Genomic DNA, 16,834 nt, shown 5'->3' with positions numbered 1-16,834 from the left:
ATCATACCTGTATCCAAAATTACCGATGTACCCATACCACAATAAAATTGGCGTGAAGAACTCTTGGGTTTTATTTCTCCTCTCTTTCTCTTCGTTTCTTTCCATTTCTCTGGAAATCATTCTGGAAATCATTCGGGAACAACAACAACTGCATCAACATCAAGATTAATGATATAATATTGTTTGATCTATGCTTATAACTGTAAATCTCTGTTTGGATGTTTGTTCTTTCATCCTCTCCCTCTCTGTGTATTTGATTTAAATGATTTTGATTTTGTAAACAAATTTGTGATTATGATTTTTTTGATCCAATTAAATGAAATCCTAGAATTTAGATCCATTTCAAAACTTGGGTTGCTATCAATTTTGTAGATTTGGTGGTTTTCATAATGCTGGGGAAGTATTATGTGGGTTTTAGGGTTTATTAGGGGGATTTTGGATTGGGAGTTTATGAAGCAGCAAGCTGCCGCTAAATCCATTGCAGGTTGAATGAGCTAATACCCGGCTAATGCAACAAAAGGGGTGTTATCTCTTCATTGCCCACAAAAGTATTTGACAGTAGTCCTGAATGACTAAGGTCTGCCCTGATTTTCCATAGCTAGTAGTCGTGAATTCATGGTTTTGTTCCTAGCAAGTATTGGAAGTAATTTTGGAGCTTAAGACAAACAAGGAGCTATTGATTGAAGTTTGTGACGGTTTGTGTTGCTTGAAAGAGAAACCAACTAGAAAAAAAAAAAAAATGGAGTTGGTGATACTAGGGATATTGATGGAGTGTTGTGTGTGAGATAATTTGTACTTATTCGACATATTTTACCTGTTGGTGAGGTGAAACTGCGGTTGAAGTGAAAGAAGCAGAAACTAGAAGATGAAACAGTCAAGGGCATTTCAGACCTTTTACATCCTAGTCAACTCAGTCAAGTTGACCCGATTTAATGACACTTGAATATTTAACGGCTGTTAGACGTTTTATTCAAAAAAAACGGACGGAATTATCAAAACGGGTGTATTTTAGAAATATTGTAAAAAACGGGTGTATTTTTATAAACACATTATCAAATGGGTGTATATTAGAAAAAGCCCTTACTAGCACAATGTAGATAAGATATGGTTCACATAACATAACTTCCTTTTTAGATCTTTTAAAGAAAAATGTGTGCACGTATGAGCTCATTTTTGTAATTTCTGAGTAAGTTTTCTTTTAAGCACAGTATAAAAAAAAAATGCACATCGAAGCTTCTCTAGCTGTTGGTTGTCTGAGCGATTGCGATACGAAATAACAAGGGTATAACTGAAAGGCCTAGTATTTTGTTACATCCCAGTTTTTAGCAGACAAAAAAAATACTATTAGCATTGGGGCACAAGGATGCAATCTAAGAATCCACCCTGCAAAATACTTTGAAATTTATTTTGCCTCCGTAAAGCTACGAGGACTCGCTAGGATTTTCATACCAGAGCCTGCCTTTCTCTTTCCAAAAGTGTCAAAAATTTAATGCAAGCTCATGTGCATCTTTAATTTTAATTTTAATTTTATCGTGAGACTACTACCAGAATACAAGTTTTGAATAAAAGTCGTCAGAAATTCATAATCAAACGAGAAAAGTTTCGCAAGAGATCACGCAATGCTAAACACCTAGTTAGATAGACAGGCCTGAGACTAGAGGCTTGATGCAATATCAGCAATGAAATGAACTGAATGTGTAAAGGAAAGGCCCCTAGCTAGCTAGTTGGTCGCTCATCTCGGCACTTCCTCACTGGCTTTGCCCCGAGTACGAATGACCATTGGTCGCTCATGTCATATTTCCTACCCCTTGCGGTTTTAAAGAAATGAATGACAAGTATGTTTACCTGTTTTCCTCCAACCCCTCATGGGTAATAGAGTTTCAGATGTTGAGCGTTCCACGGTTTTAACTCGGGTTTGCCGTCTGGTTTGAGTAATGGATAAGCTCCTTCGCCAGCTTTAGACACGATTGTGTATGGTCCTCCCCACCTTGCCGCTAATTTACCGCCCTTTTTTCCACGTTCCCAACCTGCTAGATATTTCAACACTAACTGCCCCGGTTGAAACTCTCTTGGTCGAACTCGTTTGTTGTATTCTCGTTGTAATCTCCTTTGGAAATTCTCCATTTTTTGCAACGCGATCTCCCTTGTTTCCTCCAAGTCATCGAGTTTGGCCAATATTAGATCTACGGATATGTTTCGCCTCCAGGCTTCAGTTCTTGTGGTGGGTATCACTGCTTCAGTTGGTAGTATCGCTTCGGTTCCATAGGTCATCATGAAAGGTGATATCCATGTTGCTTCCCTTCGAGTGGTTCGATAGGCCCATAAAACATTGTAGAGTTCTTCGCACCAATTACCGTATTCTCCATCTAATTTTTTCTTCATATTGTCGGCGATAGTTTTGTTTGTGATCTCGGCATGCCCATTACTTTGAGGGTATATGGGGGTAGCCTTGCTTTTTCTGATGTTGTAGGTGTTAAATAGTAGGTCGATGTTTTCTCCCTGGAGCTGTTTTCCATTATCCGAGACGATGGCCGTCAGTACTCCGAAACGACATATGATGTGCTCCCAAATGAACCTGAAGACGTCCTTGTCACGGATATGTCTCAGTGGTGCCGCCTCCACCCATTTAGTGAAGTAATCCGTCACTAATATTAAGTATTTTCTCTGCCCCGATCCTACATGTAATGGTCCCACGATATCGATCTCCCACTTTGCGAAGGGCCAGGGGCTTACTACCGAGTTTAGAGTTACTGAAGGTGCATGTATCTTCTTACCAAACCGCTGGCATTCTTCGCAAGCTTGTGCCATTTGTTTTGCATCATCGTTCATATACGGCCAGAAGTATCCCATCGTTTTCGCTCTCGCTGACAGACTTCGTCCCGAGCTGTGATTTCCGGCTGCTCCATAGTTTAGTTCATTCAAGATTGTCTGGACTTCTTCCTTACTTAAGCATCTTAAGAGTGGTCCCAGGTATGATTTTCTGTATAAGATTACGTCTCTTAGCTCGTAAGCGGCCGATTTGCTTTTCACTTTGTTGATCTCGGGTCGCCCCTTGGGTAACTCGCCTGTCTCCATGTACGAATGAATCGGCTTTCTCCAATCTCCGTCCGGATATCTGTCGGCCGTGTTGATAGCCACGTCGACGTGCAACTCGGGTGTCTCTGGTATAGATGGAGCGAGGAGTCTCATGACACGAATACCCTCCACACTTGGGTCTGTGAGCTGGGATGCAATATATGCCAATGCATCTGAGTGTCGATTATCTTTTCTGCATATGTGGCGAAATTTGATGCTGGGGATCTGGTCGATATAGAATTGGGCGAGCTCCCAGTACTTCTGCAAAATCGGGTCGTGGATGGCATATTTGCATGTGATTTGTCGGATCACCAACTGCGAGTCGTTAGTTAGTCTTACATCTTGTAATCCCATATCGACGATTAATCTCAGGGCGTGAATCGCAGCTTCGTACTCGGTGACGTGGTTTGTCGCCTTAAATTTCGGATAGACGCATTTATGTGTCTATTTTGTTCTCAATGTTCTGTATTGTTAGACTCGATTAAATACTTATTGTGTTATTTTATGTTTTTATAGATGTTTTTGGAAAAATAAGCTCTTGCGGCGAAATTGGCTCGAAAAGTGGTGTTTTACACCCCGGGATAGAGACTAAAAACACCCCGAAATGCGCCGGAGGAACCCATAAAAAATGCTGGAAAGACCCCAGAAAAATTACTTAAGGCACCCCAAAGAACATGTGTTATTCGGACTCCAGCAACGGATAAGGGGCGACTACTGGATAAGGGGTGACTTTCTTCACAAATTCAAAAAATATTTTGGCGGGAAAATATTTCTTTTCACAGGCAGATTTTTCGATCGGATTTTGGAGGAGTTTTTGTGTGATTCAATCGCTGAAACTTTATGGGTAGTTGTGATATGTCCTAACAAAGCTAGTATGGGTGCTTGTTTCGATCAAATTTGTCTGGATAACTTGGTTTAATTCAAACAGGGAGTTGGAGGAAAAACATGAGCTTACACGAGTTGTGGTGAATCTAAACGTGTAATGCACGTGTTTGGAAGCCTTAATCAACACTTTGGAACGTGAAGAAGATTTATAAGGAATTTAATCCAGCTGCAGATGCGTAAAAATCAAAATCATTGATAAAAAAAGAAAGAATATATCCCGAGTAAATGAAGATTATTTGGAGTTAATGGAGGAGATTCAATGTCGCAATCACGTATAAATATGTTCACAAGGTATCATAGAAGGGGTGTCGAGAGTTTGGGGGGGCTGAGGAGAGCCAGAGAAGAAGAAAAAAAATCAAGTTACAGAGCTGCCATTTTTCTGCTGCTGCTGAAGAACAAGAAGAACATAAGACCCACAGGGGACAGTCTTATTTTGCTACAGTTTCAGACTGTCGCCCGACAGTCTTATTTGTTACAGTGACAGTCTTATTTGTTACTGTCTAGATACAGTCTTATTTTTCGAGGGTCGTAGTTCTCTGGTTTGTAACAAATATAATTGTTACAAACCCGGTTTTGAATTATTTCTCCCTTTTCATCATTTGTAAACACCCTTTGAGCAATAATAATGATTTTTGAGCGTGTTTCCAACATGATGAGCGACTAATTATCCCACAACCAAGGCAATGAGGAAGCTATTTACGCATGAATAATTGGTAACTATTTTATTTTCTCTAATATTTAATTATAATTCACTCAATCACTGCTTTTGCAGAGTTTTAAATTGTTTGCGTAATTTTCCTAATCAGTTGTGATTCAATTAGATAGGTTATGCTTTGTTTATATAATCTATGCTTAAGGGATATAATTGATGTTTTTGAATTTGCTTGATTATTAGTGAGTTAAGATATAAAGGACTTAAAAGATAATTAGAGTTTTGGATTATTTATCATCATTAATTCATGTGTAATAGTGGAATCAATGTCTTGGTTTTTTTCTCATACCTCTCGCCCACTTTGTTAATATTTTTGTATATAATTTTATTAAATCCTTAAATTTAATCTTCACAAGTCCGAGAGTTTGAACCTCATTACTACAATACCATCAATTTTTGGCGCCGCTGACGCGGATTTGTGCTTAGGTAGAATTTTTAGTTTTTTTTTATTTCATTTGTTTTTTTTACGTTTCTTTGGGTGTGTCTTTGTATTACAGGTTTGAAGTTGGATATTAAAGACTTGGAATCAAAGCTTAAAGCTAAAAGAGAAGGAAAAAGACAAAGCAAAAAAAAAAAGCGAAAGAAAAAAATTAAAAAAAAAAGAGAGAGAATTTATTTGTTTATTTTTTTAGAGACCTTCCATTTTTTGTAATTTTTTATTATTATTTCTTTTCTTTTGCACTTTATTTGGACTTTGGACTTGGACAATTATTATTTTTATTTTTTTAGACCCTAAGGAAGGGTACATTAAATATAAAACTGTTTGCAGGGAAGGACGACGATTACAATATCGTCTCGGCCCCTCGGGTTCGCACATGACATATGAGTCGTGGCCCGAGTCGACTTCAGCGGTTCTGCGCCCGTCTGGTACGGGAGGTAAGCTTTCGAAACACCCGCGAATCCCCTGTCAGCGGGTTTATTGTATGTCTTAAGGTGAATATATGCTGAGGATTTGAATACGGTTGTTTTAATTTCCTAGTAAAGGGAAAGGCCTGGCCAAATTAAGATAAGAACTCGGATTTCATCACCGTTTCCTTCTTTCCCGCTTAGGAAAACGAAACCAAACACGAACCTAAGTTTAAAATTTTGACTAGAACGATACCTAACGAGCTTAATAGGAAAGTCGTTCGAAAAATATTGGTTACTCTTTTGAGCATACTTTGAAGTTCATGATGGTTTCTGCGAGTTGAATGCGTGACTGCGCCGCCTTATAATACCGGTGAGACCTTGGGTATCAAAGCTCCTCGCAGCTTCCTCGTCTCAATTCAACTTACTTAAACTCGGATTGATTCCAGAGAGGGTTGCTCAGATTGTAACGAATTCATTTTCGAAATATTAGAAGCTGGTCTAGAAACAATATAAGTGGAGCCATCATGATTGTTGTTTGCTAGATTTTATAGGTTTGATTTGGTCGAGTCAGCCTTGTTTGTGATTGTGTAGAATTCCCTTACAATTAAGAATGTCTAACTGGTATGATAGAAGCCAATACAATGATTATCGACCTGAATTTGAATATGGACATCATCCTTTTTTATGACCATGTTGGGAATAGTGGTTGGGAACGCCATCCTTTGGAAGGATATGGGTCATACCCTGGTGAGCCCAATTACTATCCACACATGCATCAGTCTTACGAGCAAGAAGATTATAGTACTAGTTCTTCGTCTCTAAAGGATACAATCAAACTATTGAAAACTAGTCCTTTCTATGATCCCTATGTTCCTATTCCTCCTTTAGAAGAGTCCCTCAAGAAGTTAGCTGAGCGACGCGTAAGTTAGCTGAGATGAATAATATAATTATAGACGAAAGAACTACAATAATGAGTGAACCTTCTTTAGAAGACCACCTCAATCGGATAGCTGAGACGAACGAAATAATTGATCGAAATTACTTGAATTGCCAATATAATGTATCCAATAATACCCTTGAGAATGAAGATAGTTATTTACATAATCAAGATAACAAGGTTATAATTGGTAGCACTACTTGTTTTGATGAGGTTCGATCTTTTTCATGTTATTATGATGAGGATAGTGTTGATGGAGAATCATACTTATGTAGGAATAGTGATCAAGAAATGGATACTCAAATTGAGCTTTACAATGATAATATTATTTCTATTTCAAATCCAAATAATTTTAATGATTATTCACCTATTCAAAAGGACGAGGATTTGACTAGAGATACCCTCGTTTTAGACGATGTAGTATTTCCTGTTTACAAAGCCTATAATGATTTAGAGGAACGAGTTTATTATGAGAATAATGTTTTAGAGTCTAGCGATTTAGAAACAATAGTCTTAGACGAAGAAGATGAACTCGTAGAGCTTTTAAATATGAGTGAGGATGCATCACCTGAGTATAACCTAACAGAAGCAATTGACCATTTTCAGGATTCCGATGATATAGAAATTAGGGAAATTGTAGTTAGTCTACCTAGAGACACCCAAAACTCTAAGTTTGGGGGTGATTATCATTATCCCTGTGCTTTATCTTTAACTCTTAGAAAGTTCCCTCGTGTAGGGCTTGAAATTTGTGCCTCAACCATCGTACAAGATTATCTCCATACACGTTTTCCCGAACCTAATAATGTCTAGAAAGAAGTTCAGTCATTAGAAACCTATCCTATGGTTGATGTGGTTTTCCCAGGCTATGATACCCTTATTGACTTTGTTTTCCCACCAAATAATTTTCTTCCAAATGTGGGAACGTTTATATTTCAAATGTGTCGAATTTTTAGTTGTGAGACTAAACCTAAATGCTTTAGGAAATTAGAATCAACACATTTTCTTAAGAATGACTACTACCCTCACTGTGGTCAATTTTGTAAGTCAAACCTGATTGACTTAGAGGATCCTCAATTATTTAAGTTATTATTATGTGCTTCTAAATTTTTATTTGAGTTTTTACAGACTTTAGGACCTAATAATTGGGATCTCACTTTTGAGGAGTTGTAGCCTAAATAAATATATTTAGACCCTTTTATAGAACCTGAACCTGAACCACAATTAGATGTAGTTGTCTTAATCAGGAAACTAGGTAAGGGCATGCTAGTCTTGTTCATTTTCTTGGTTTACTGCAGTTTCCTTTGGTCAGCTATATTTGGTTTTGAAGACCCACAGTTATTCCGGCTACTGTTATATGGTTCGAGTTGACTAATCCTTTCCCTAAGTCTGGCTGAAGACTTTAAACTTAGCACTTCTTGGGAGGTAACCCATGCTCATGCAACATGGTAATATCTTTCCTTAACTCTTTTTCTTCAAGTGGTAACAGTTTCTCCTTGTTCATGCTTTTAATTTTATCTTTAGAACATCGAGGACAATGTTAGATTTAAGTTTGGGGGTGGGGAACAACTTTTTAGTTTCACTTTTGAAACTTCTAGCGTCACATGGTACCCGGTTAGCTAAGTTTACATACTGTTTCTCACCGAAAAGATAGAAATTGGAATGCTAGGGATAACAACCTTTTGAGACATTAGAGAAAAAGACATTGAGATCCTTGAAATTCAGGAGAGAACTTGTTACTTTTAGAGGGTAACCGTGATGGACCTAACCATACATGATGGAAAGGCAAGAAGGTCAGGAAATGCCAGAAAGACAAAGCAACCTCACAATGTAGTCTTAGTTACTGGATTGCGACTCTCTCTCATCAACAAGCGGAGCGACATCAAAATCTATGAAGAAAGTTGAAGACGTTTTAGGTTTAGAAGCAACAATAGAAAAGAATAATTCAAAAATCAAAGTTGAAGTTATAAGAGCAAACGATATAAGTTGTTAGAATCCATGATACCAAGACATCACAAGTTGCGAAGATCCAAGTTTTGAAAGTCCTTCTTTCATGGCCATGTAAATTGTTGTCTTGTAATTTTTGTTTCCAAAACAAAAACAAAAAAAAACAAAAAAAAAATGAAAAAAAAATGAAAAAAATCATCGTTACGTTTTGTTTAATAAGGCCAAAGGGAAGTAGAAATTTATAAGTCAAGCAAGAAATCGAAGAGAATAGTTAATTGTCAAGGTTCTATGAGGTTCGATAGTTTATCATCAAAAGTTGAAGACCGAAGAGGACGTTGTTTCTACTGAGCACTATGAGAGAGTCGAAGAAAGATACATTTGGTTGCTTTGTTAGTACGCTTCCCATCTGGCACAAGATCTTTCTAGCACTGGTTCAGCTCATCACACGTAATTAGTCCAGTTGTGTAGCAGATGTCCCTCTCATCTTTATCTGTCTCCTAATCTTATCCAGCTGTAAAGCAGCGGACGCATCTTACAATGTTTATCTAGCTGTGTAGCGGATATCTCTTTATCTAGCAGTGTTGCGGATGTGTTTCCCCTTTTCTTCAGTCAGCTTTAGAGCTGACACCTTTAATTTCTCTGGCATTCTAGTTACTTGGAGATAGGTTGAGAATATGTATGTCCTCAAAGCTCTTTGGATACTTGTGACCAATTAGAAGTAATGGTTTTGTGGGTACACCTCTGGTAAACCCTCCTGAGATTAACTCTGTTTTATTTTTTAGTTTTGCTCGAGGACTAGCAAATAATAAGTTTGGGGGTATTTGATAGACGCATTTATGTGTCTATTTTGTTCTCAATGTTCTGTATTGTTAGACTCGATTAAATACTTATTGTGTTATTTTATGTTTTTGGAAAAATAAGCTATTGCGGCGAAATTGGCTCGAAAAGTGGTGTTTTACACCCCAGGATAGAGACTAAAAACACCCCAGAAATGCGCCGGAGAAACCCATAAAAAGTGCTGGAAACACCCCAGAAAAATTACTTAAGGCACCCCAAAGAACATGTGTTATTAGGACTCCAGCAATGGATAATGGGCGACCACTTGATAAGGGGTGACCTTCTTCACAAATTCAAAAAATATTTTGGCGGGAAAATATTTCTTTTCACAAGCAGATTTTTCGATCGGATTTTGGAGGAGTTTTTGTGCGATTCAATCGCTGAAACTTTATGGGTAGTTGTGATATGTCCTAACAAAGCTAGTATGGGTGATTGTTTCGATCAAATTTGTATGGATAACTTGGTTTAATTCAAACAGGGAGTTGGAGGAAAAACATGAGCTTACACGAGTTGTGGTGAATCTAAAAATGTAATGCACGTGTTTGGAAGCCTTAATCAACACTTTGGAACGTGAAGAAGATTTTTAAGGAATTTAATCCAGCTGCAGATGCGTAAAAATCAAAATCATTGATAAAAAAAGAAAGAATATATCCCGAGTAAATGAAGATTATTCGGAGTTAATGGAGGAGATTCAATGTCGCAATCACATATAAATATGTTCACAAGGTATCATAGAAGGGGTGTCGAGAGTTTGGGGGGCTGAGGAGAGCCAGAGAAGAAGAAAAAAATCAAGTTACAGAGCTGCCATTTTTCTGCTGCTGCTGAAGAACGCGAAGAACATAAGACCCACAGGGGACAGTCTTATTGTGCTACAGTTTCAGACTGTCGCCCGGCAGTCTTATTTGTTATAGTGACAGTCTTATTTGTTACTGTCTCGATACAGTCTTATTTTTCGAGGGTCGTAGTTCTCTGGTTTGTAACAAATATAATTGTTACAAACCCGATTTTGAATTATTTCTCCCTTTTCATCATTTGTAAACACCCTTTGAGTAATAATAATGATTTTTGAGCGTGTTTCCAACATGATGAGCGGTTAGTTCTCCCACAACCAAGGCAATGAGGAATCTATTTACGCATGAATAATTGGTAACTATTTTATTTTATCTAATATTTAATTATAATTCACTCAATCACTCCTTTTGTAGAGTTTTAAATTTTTTGCGTAATTTTCCTAATCAGTTGTGATTCAATTAGATAGGTTATGCTTTGTTTAGATAATCTATGCTTAAGGGATACACTTGATGTTTGAGAATTTACTTGATCATTAGTGAGTTAAGATATAAAGGACTTAAAAGATAATTAGAGTTTTGGATTATTTACCATCATTAATTCATGTGTAATAGTGGAATCAATGTCTTGGTTGTTTTCTCATACCTCTCGCCCACTTTGTTAATATTTTTGTATATAATTTTATTAAATCTTTAAATTTAATCTTCACAAGTCCGAGAGTTTGAACCTCATTATTATAATACCATCAATTCCAATCTAAACGAATGGACCATTTTTCGTCCCTTTGGTGTGGTACAGACTATCCCAAGTCCCGATCCATCTTTGTTCGACGCTCCATCGACAAATACTTCCAAACGTGATGGGCTACTTGCTTCGAGTAAGTCTGCCGGGTCTTCTCGATCTTCTTCCATTCCGGGTATGTCCTCGACCTCATCTTCGTCGCTTAGTGGAAAATCTGCCAAGAAATCTGCCACTACTTGTGCCTTCACTGCTGTCCTCATTTCGTAGAAAACATTGAACTGTTTAATTTGCTCCCCCACTTGGAGATCCTTCCAGATCGGACTGCATTGTCCAGTACCGCCTCAATAGGTGATTTTGGGAGCACGCGGATCCGATGGGCTTGTTGGACGACCGAGATATGAATAGGTGATTTTTAAGAGTGCTAAAGAAACCCTTGCATTTGTCGGACGACCGAGATATGAATCGCCCCAATGCTGTTATACTTCCGTTCAGCTTTTGTACGTCTTTTATTGTGGTTGGTGACGGCATCTCGAGGATGGATCTGACTTTCTCGGATCTTCTTCTATCCCCTTTGGAGTGATGATATATCCCAAAAATTTTCCCGATGTGACCCAAAAATTGCATTTGGTCGGGTTAACTTTCATTTTATATTCTCTCATCGTTCGAAAAATTTCCCGCAGGTCTCGGATGTGATTCTTGGCTAGGCGACTTTTTACTAGCATATCGTCGACATGGACCTCAATGGTGTTGTGGATCTGGTCTTCAAACATGTCTCCCACCAACCTATGATATGTGGCGCATGCATTCTTCAGCCAAAACGACATCTTGGTGCAGCGGTATAGGCCCCTTGGTGTGAAGAAGGAGGTGTGTTCTTGATTCTCGGGAGCCAGCGGGATCTGGTTATACCCCGCGTATCCGTCCATCAACGTTAGTGCCTCGTACCCCACTATAGATTCCACCAGTTGATCGATACTTGGGAGAGGGAAACTATCCTTCGGACAAGCTTTGTTCAGGTCGCTGAAGTCGATACAGATTCTGAATCCTCCGTTTCTATTTGGTACCACGACCATGTTAGATATCCACTGTGGGTAGTGCGATTTCTTAATTATTCCCGATTCGTGTGACTTCTTTAGCTCCTTCTCGACGGCCGCCTGTAATTCTGGTGCGATTCGCCTCATCTTTTGTCGGACTGGCTTGAATCTTGGGTCGATCCTTAGATGGTGACAGCATACCTCCGGATCTATACCCTCCATATCGTGTATGTTCCATGCGAAATGCATCCATGTTTTCCTTTAGCACCGCCACGAGCTGGTTTACTTGTTCGTCCAATAATAAGGACCCGATCCTTACCACCCTTGGTTCTTCTTCAGTTCCCAAATTAATCTCCCGAGTAGGTTCCACGGCCGAGAAGTTTGGTTTAGATTCCTTCACCGGCGCTATCTCCTTTAATTGCTTTGAAGGCTCGTTTCCTTGTGCTTCGTAAGTCATGACCGCCTGCGAAATAACTCTTTCCAGTTCTTCTGCGACTTTGGCTTCTTTAGACCTTTTCTTCTCTCCCCTCTGTCGCGCTCGCCGCTCCTCATTTATCTGGGCATCGACCTACATGCACTGTCGGGCTTCCTGTGGATCTCCTACGACCTCATCTATCTCATTGTACGTTAGGAATCGTAGCCTTTGATGATAGGCCGATGCCACTCCTTTGATTCCCGCGATCCATGATCTTTCGATTATAGATTCATAGGGCGAGGCGACATCAACCACGCAGAATGTGGTTAAAGTATCTAGGTAACCACCTCCATCCGATACCCTTAGAGGTACTTCGCCCTTTGGGATGGTTACAGTCCCATTAAAACCGTAGATACGATATGTCGATGGGACGAGTATATCATTTGACAACTCCATACTTTTGAACGTATCGTAGAAGAGTACTTTGACTGAGCTCCCACTATCTACTAGTATCCTCCTTACCCCCCATTCCTCAATCTGTAGGGTGATAACCAAGGGATCACTGTGAGCTTGGTCGTTCATCGGGACATCCTAAGCCGAGAAAAAGATGGGTCGCATCATCCAGGATTCCATCGGCAAAGATTTTTCCACACTGAAAATTTCCTTCCCATTATGATCTCTTTTGTGGATTCTTGACATGATTCCAGGATTCAGATTGTACGCTTGAATGGCGGAATGGGAAATCGTGTTGACAAACTGTGCAGATCTGTCGATCCGTACCTGATGAACGGGTGCATCGGGCGCTGCGGTCGTCTGGGTTGGGTGTCGGACGAACGTCCTCAGATAACCATCTCTAATAAGGTGTTGCACTATGTCTTTCACTTCTCGACAGTTATTTGTAGAGTGGCCTCGATATTGATGGTAATGGAAATATTCCGGGTGATCCTTGGTCTCCTCAAACTGTACCCCTCTTGAAGCTGGGTATATGATGTCACTCCTTTTTTCGACCTCTTTGAAGATTTCTTCTAGTGGAGCATTCAAAAGGGTGTATGTTCTCGCCTCGTGCCTCGGCCTCTTTCCTTTAGCCACCCATTCCTTCTTCCCATTTCCTCGCGTAGGTGGGCTCGGTCTCTTCTCGGACCGCCTTTGAACATCGTCCAATGTCGACTCAGGCGCCGCACTAGCCTCTTGCACTCCCCTATCCCTTGACTCTTCCTGATTTTCTTCTAGGGCGATGAAATGTTCTTCCATTTTCCTCATTTCTTTCAATGTTTGTGGTTTTTCAGTGAACATGGCTATCCAGATGGGATCCGACCTCCCAAGTGCGTTTTCAAACCCGAATATCTGTTGGTCGACGGGTACTTTCCCAATTTCTGTACACAAATTTCTCCATCTATCGATCAATGATCTGAGAGGTTCTCTGAATCGTCGGGCCAAGGTGAAAAACTTGTTGACCCTGGGTCGAGGTCTGCTGTTGTGCATGTATGTTTCAAGGAAGGCTTCTACTAGAGTCTCATAACTGTTGAATGTTCCTGGTGCGAGGTTGTCGAACCATTTCCTTGCCTCGGCTTCCAAGCTTGCAGGGAAGAACTTGCACATTACCACCTCATGGTTTTTCCATTGTATTAGGGACAGTGTGTACATCTTCAAATGCTCAACTGCGTCTACCGTTCCGTCGAACCTTGATGGGAAGGTGGGGAGCGTGCACTTAGGTGGGAAGGCCCTTAGTTCTATCTCTTGGGTGAAAGGGGTTCTCTCGGCCTCGCTTATGACCTCAGCGAGCTTATCTTCTTCGCCGGTTCCTGACAACTTCCTTATCTTTTCCTCTAACTCTCTTAGCTTGGCTTCAGTCGCATTGTCGGACCTTGTGTTTCTATGTAGATTATTCCTCTCGTGCCTTTCATCGTTTGTCGATGAATTCTCGGGTGGACCGTATCTTCCGATAGGTGGTGTTGGGGGTGGTCCTGATCGACCGGAATTGCTTGGTCTTACTGCAGGTGATACCTTCCCGATTCGGCCTTGGTGTCCTGATGTCCCTCGGCTAGAAGATCCTCTTAACCTCGACCTTAAATTCCGTAGATGATAGTTCTCGAACTCTAAAGCAAGGTTCCTCTGCTGAAGATCCCTTAAAGCCGCCTCTTGCCTTCTTTGGCTTTCCAGAATTGCGAGAAGTGTTGTATCTGTACTCTAATGGCTAGAGTGACCATTTGGATGGCCTATATGGGCATGGGGTGGTGCCATCATCATAGGTGGTGGAGGTGGTACTGCGGGGAGTATCTGAGTCGATGTCGCCGGATCGATTCCGATAGTTGTTTATCGTCCTAATTGTACTCGCCTTAGTCGTTCTTGGTCTCTCCCGAGGGCTTCTTGATACTCAGCTTGTCGTTTGATGTTTCATCTCTGAGCATGCAGGATCAATGCTGCCTCATCATCTTCCGTGTCTGACGCGTAAGTCCATCTATTTGATCATCCCTCCTTGGGGGCGAGGCGATTCGCTCCAGAGGCGATGGGTCACCTTCTCGTCCCAGATCGATCTCCTCGTCCACAGTTGGCATACCCCTTGCAGCAGCTCGTGATTCCTCTGGTGGTGGATACCCGTTACTCCCTCGCCTCGTCCCAGTTACTCCTCCTTGCATGCTGTTACTGGAGATCGTGCGGTTCCTCAGATTTCTTCCCATCCCTGACGTGCTAGCCATCGGACACAGTGTTCCGTTAGTCCGAGAGTAGTCCATACCTACGTATGTGAAAACAGACAACACCTTACTTTGACCTGTTTTTGAAAAGTTTCTATAGTACGCACGGTTTTTAGAAGAAAAAGGTGACTGACACCAAGACTGAGTTTCAAAAGTACGATTCCCTCTGCTCTCCCATGCTGACCTCGCCAATTTGCCATGTTCAGACTCTAAGTGTATCCTTTTAGACGGGTATCATGCTACGTCGCTTTCAAAGTTGCACGACGTCGCTTTCAGTACCACGACTCTGCATTAACTACCATTTGTCCTACATTCCCTAGACTCCAAATCATTAACACCTAGTTCTCTGTGGGAAAAAGGTCCAAATTCGTACTTTTATGAGGTCAGCACGCCACGGCAAAAACTGGACCAAGACTTATGCACTCCCTTGGAACTACAATGGGATGTCTTCCCTTGATTCCTTGGATTCCTTCACCGGCGACCAATAATCTCGCCGGGCTGTTGTTTTGGAAATTTCCCAGCCAACATGGAACCTCAAACAACTTCAACCACACATGGAAGATGTTATTTGGGAGTTTATTGGCTATTCCGTTGTTGAACTCGCGGGACAAAAACTAAGATCAAAATACGAAGACAAGTGCGAAAAGTACTATGAAAACGAAGATTAAGACACGAAAACAGACTCGCCTACAAGCGAGACTAGTCGACTGTTCGAGATCGACTTAACTGAAAATGTTTGCTAACGACTCGATCTTAATAACGAAAACTTAACTATCTCAACAGTCTTCAAACCAAACGATCATATATAGACTTTCACCGAGCAGAGTTCATCCCATAACATCAACTAACACACAAAGTGTTTTTAGGAGATTTTGGATCGTCTCTGTCGGCACATGCAGTCAAGGTATCCGGAGAACTTAGACGTCCCCTTAGTCGGCGCCAGAATGTAGTGGCATAAAACCACACACCACATCCAACGAAGTAGAAGATGATTTAACACAAAGTGAAGATACACAATAAACATAGGCACAAATATATACGTGGTTCGGTATGATTACCTACGTCCAAGGGGTGAAAGTATGAATGTTATTATTTCTCTTCTTTGATTACAAGATGTTCTCTCCTTCTCAAATGGTGTAACTCTCCTTCTCAAATGGTGTAACTCTCAAACTCTCCAATGTAGTGTCTTGTTTTTTCTCTCTCTCTTCTAACCTGCCTCTCTCTCTCGACCTGCCCTTATATTTATAGGACAAGGTCGACATACAACAGAATTACAATGTTGGTCACACATTACATCAATTTAGTTGTTCCCTATCATACCTTCACTGCTCGCCCGATTTTCTGGTTTGACCGATAGTTCTTCACTCGAGGCCGAGTCTTAATCGCCCGGTTAACACGATGTCGCCCTTCTCTTCTTCTCGTTCCTTTGTTTAACCATCTCCCTTCGTCTGACCGAGTGCTTTCTGATTGTTCGCCCGACCTGTCAGATGATAAGGATCACGTCACATCCGACCCACGTGATACCTCGCTCCTTGCGCCGTCTGGTTCTATCTTGTGCTTCGCCGCTCTTTGTTCTTTGGTGTATCACAGCTTAGGATCTTTCCACCTAGACCTGTGGATTATCTACACCTACAACACTCATACACCAGGACAACTGAACTGGGATCTTGAAGAATTTAAGATTTCCAAGAAAAAGAAATCATGGATCAGTGTTCCACTGGCTTAGAAGAGCTGCATAAAATTTGCAACAACTTACAAGAGCCACATAAACATCAAAAATATTATGAGTTTGTGGATGGGAAAATTGTCAAGTCTCACAAGACTTCAGCAGACATTAAACTTACCCTATCATCACCATGTTACCTATCCCTATTAGTAGAAAGCAATTTAAACAATGCAAATTTCCAAATCTAACTTCACTCAAAT

Source organism: Papaver somniferum, chromosome 2, assembly GCF_003573695.1.
Source record: "Papaver somniferum cultivar HN1 chromosome 2, ASM357369v1, whole genome shotgun sequence".
NCBI lineage: Eukaryota > Viridiplantae > Streptophyta > Magnoliopsida > Ranunculales > Papaveraceae > Papaver > Papaver somniferum.
This window is presented reverse-complemented; position numbering follows the sequence as displayed.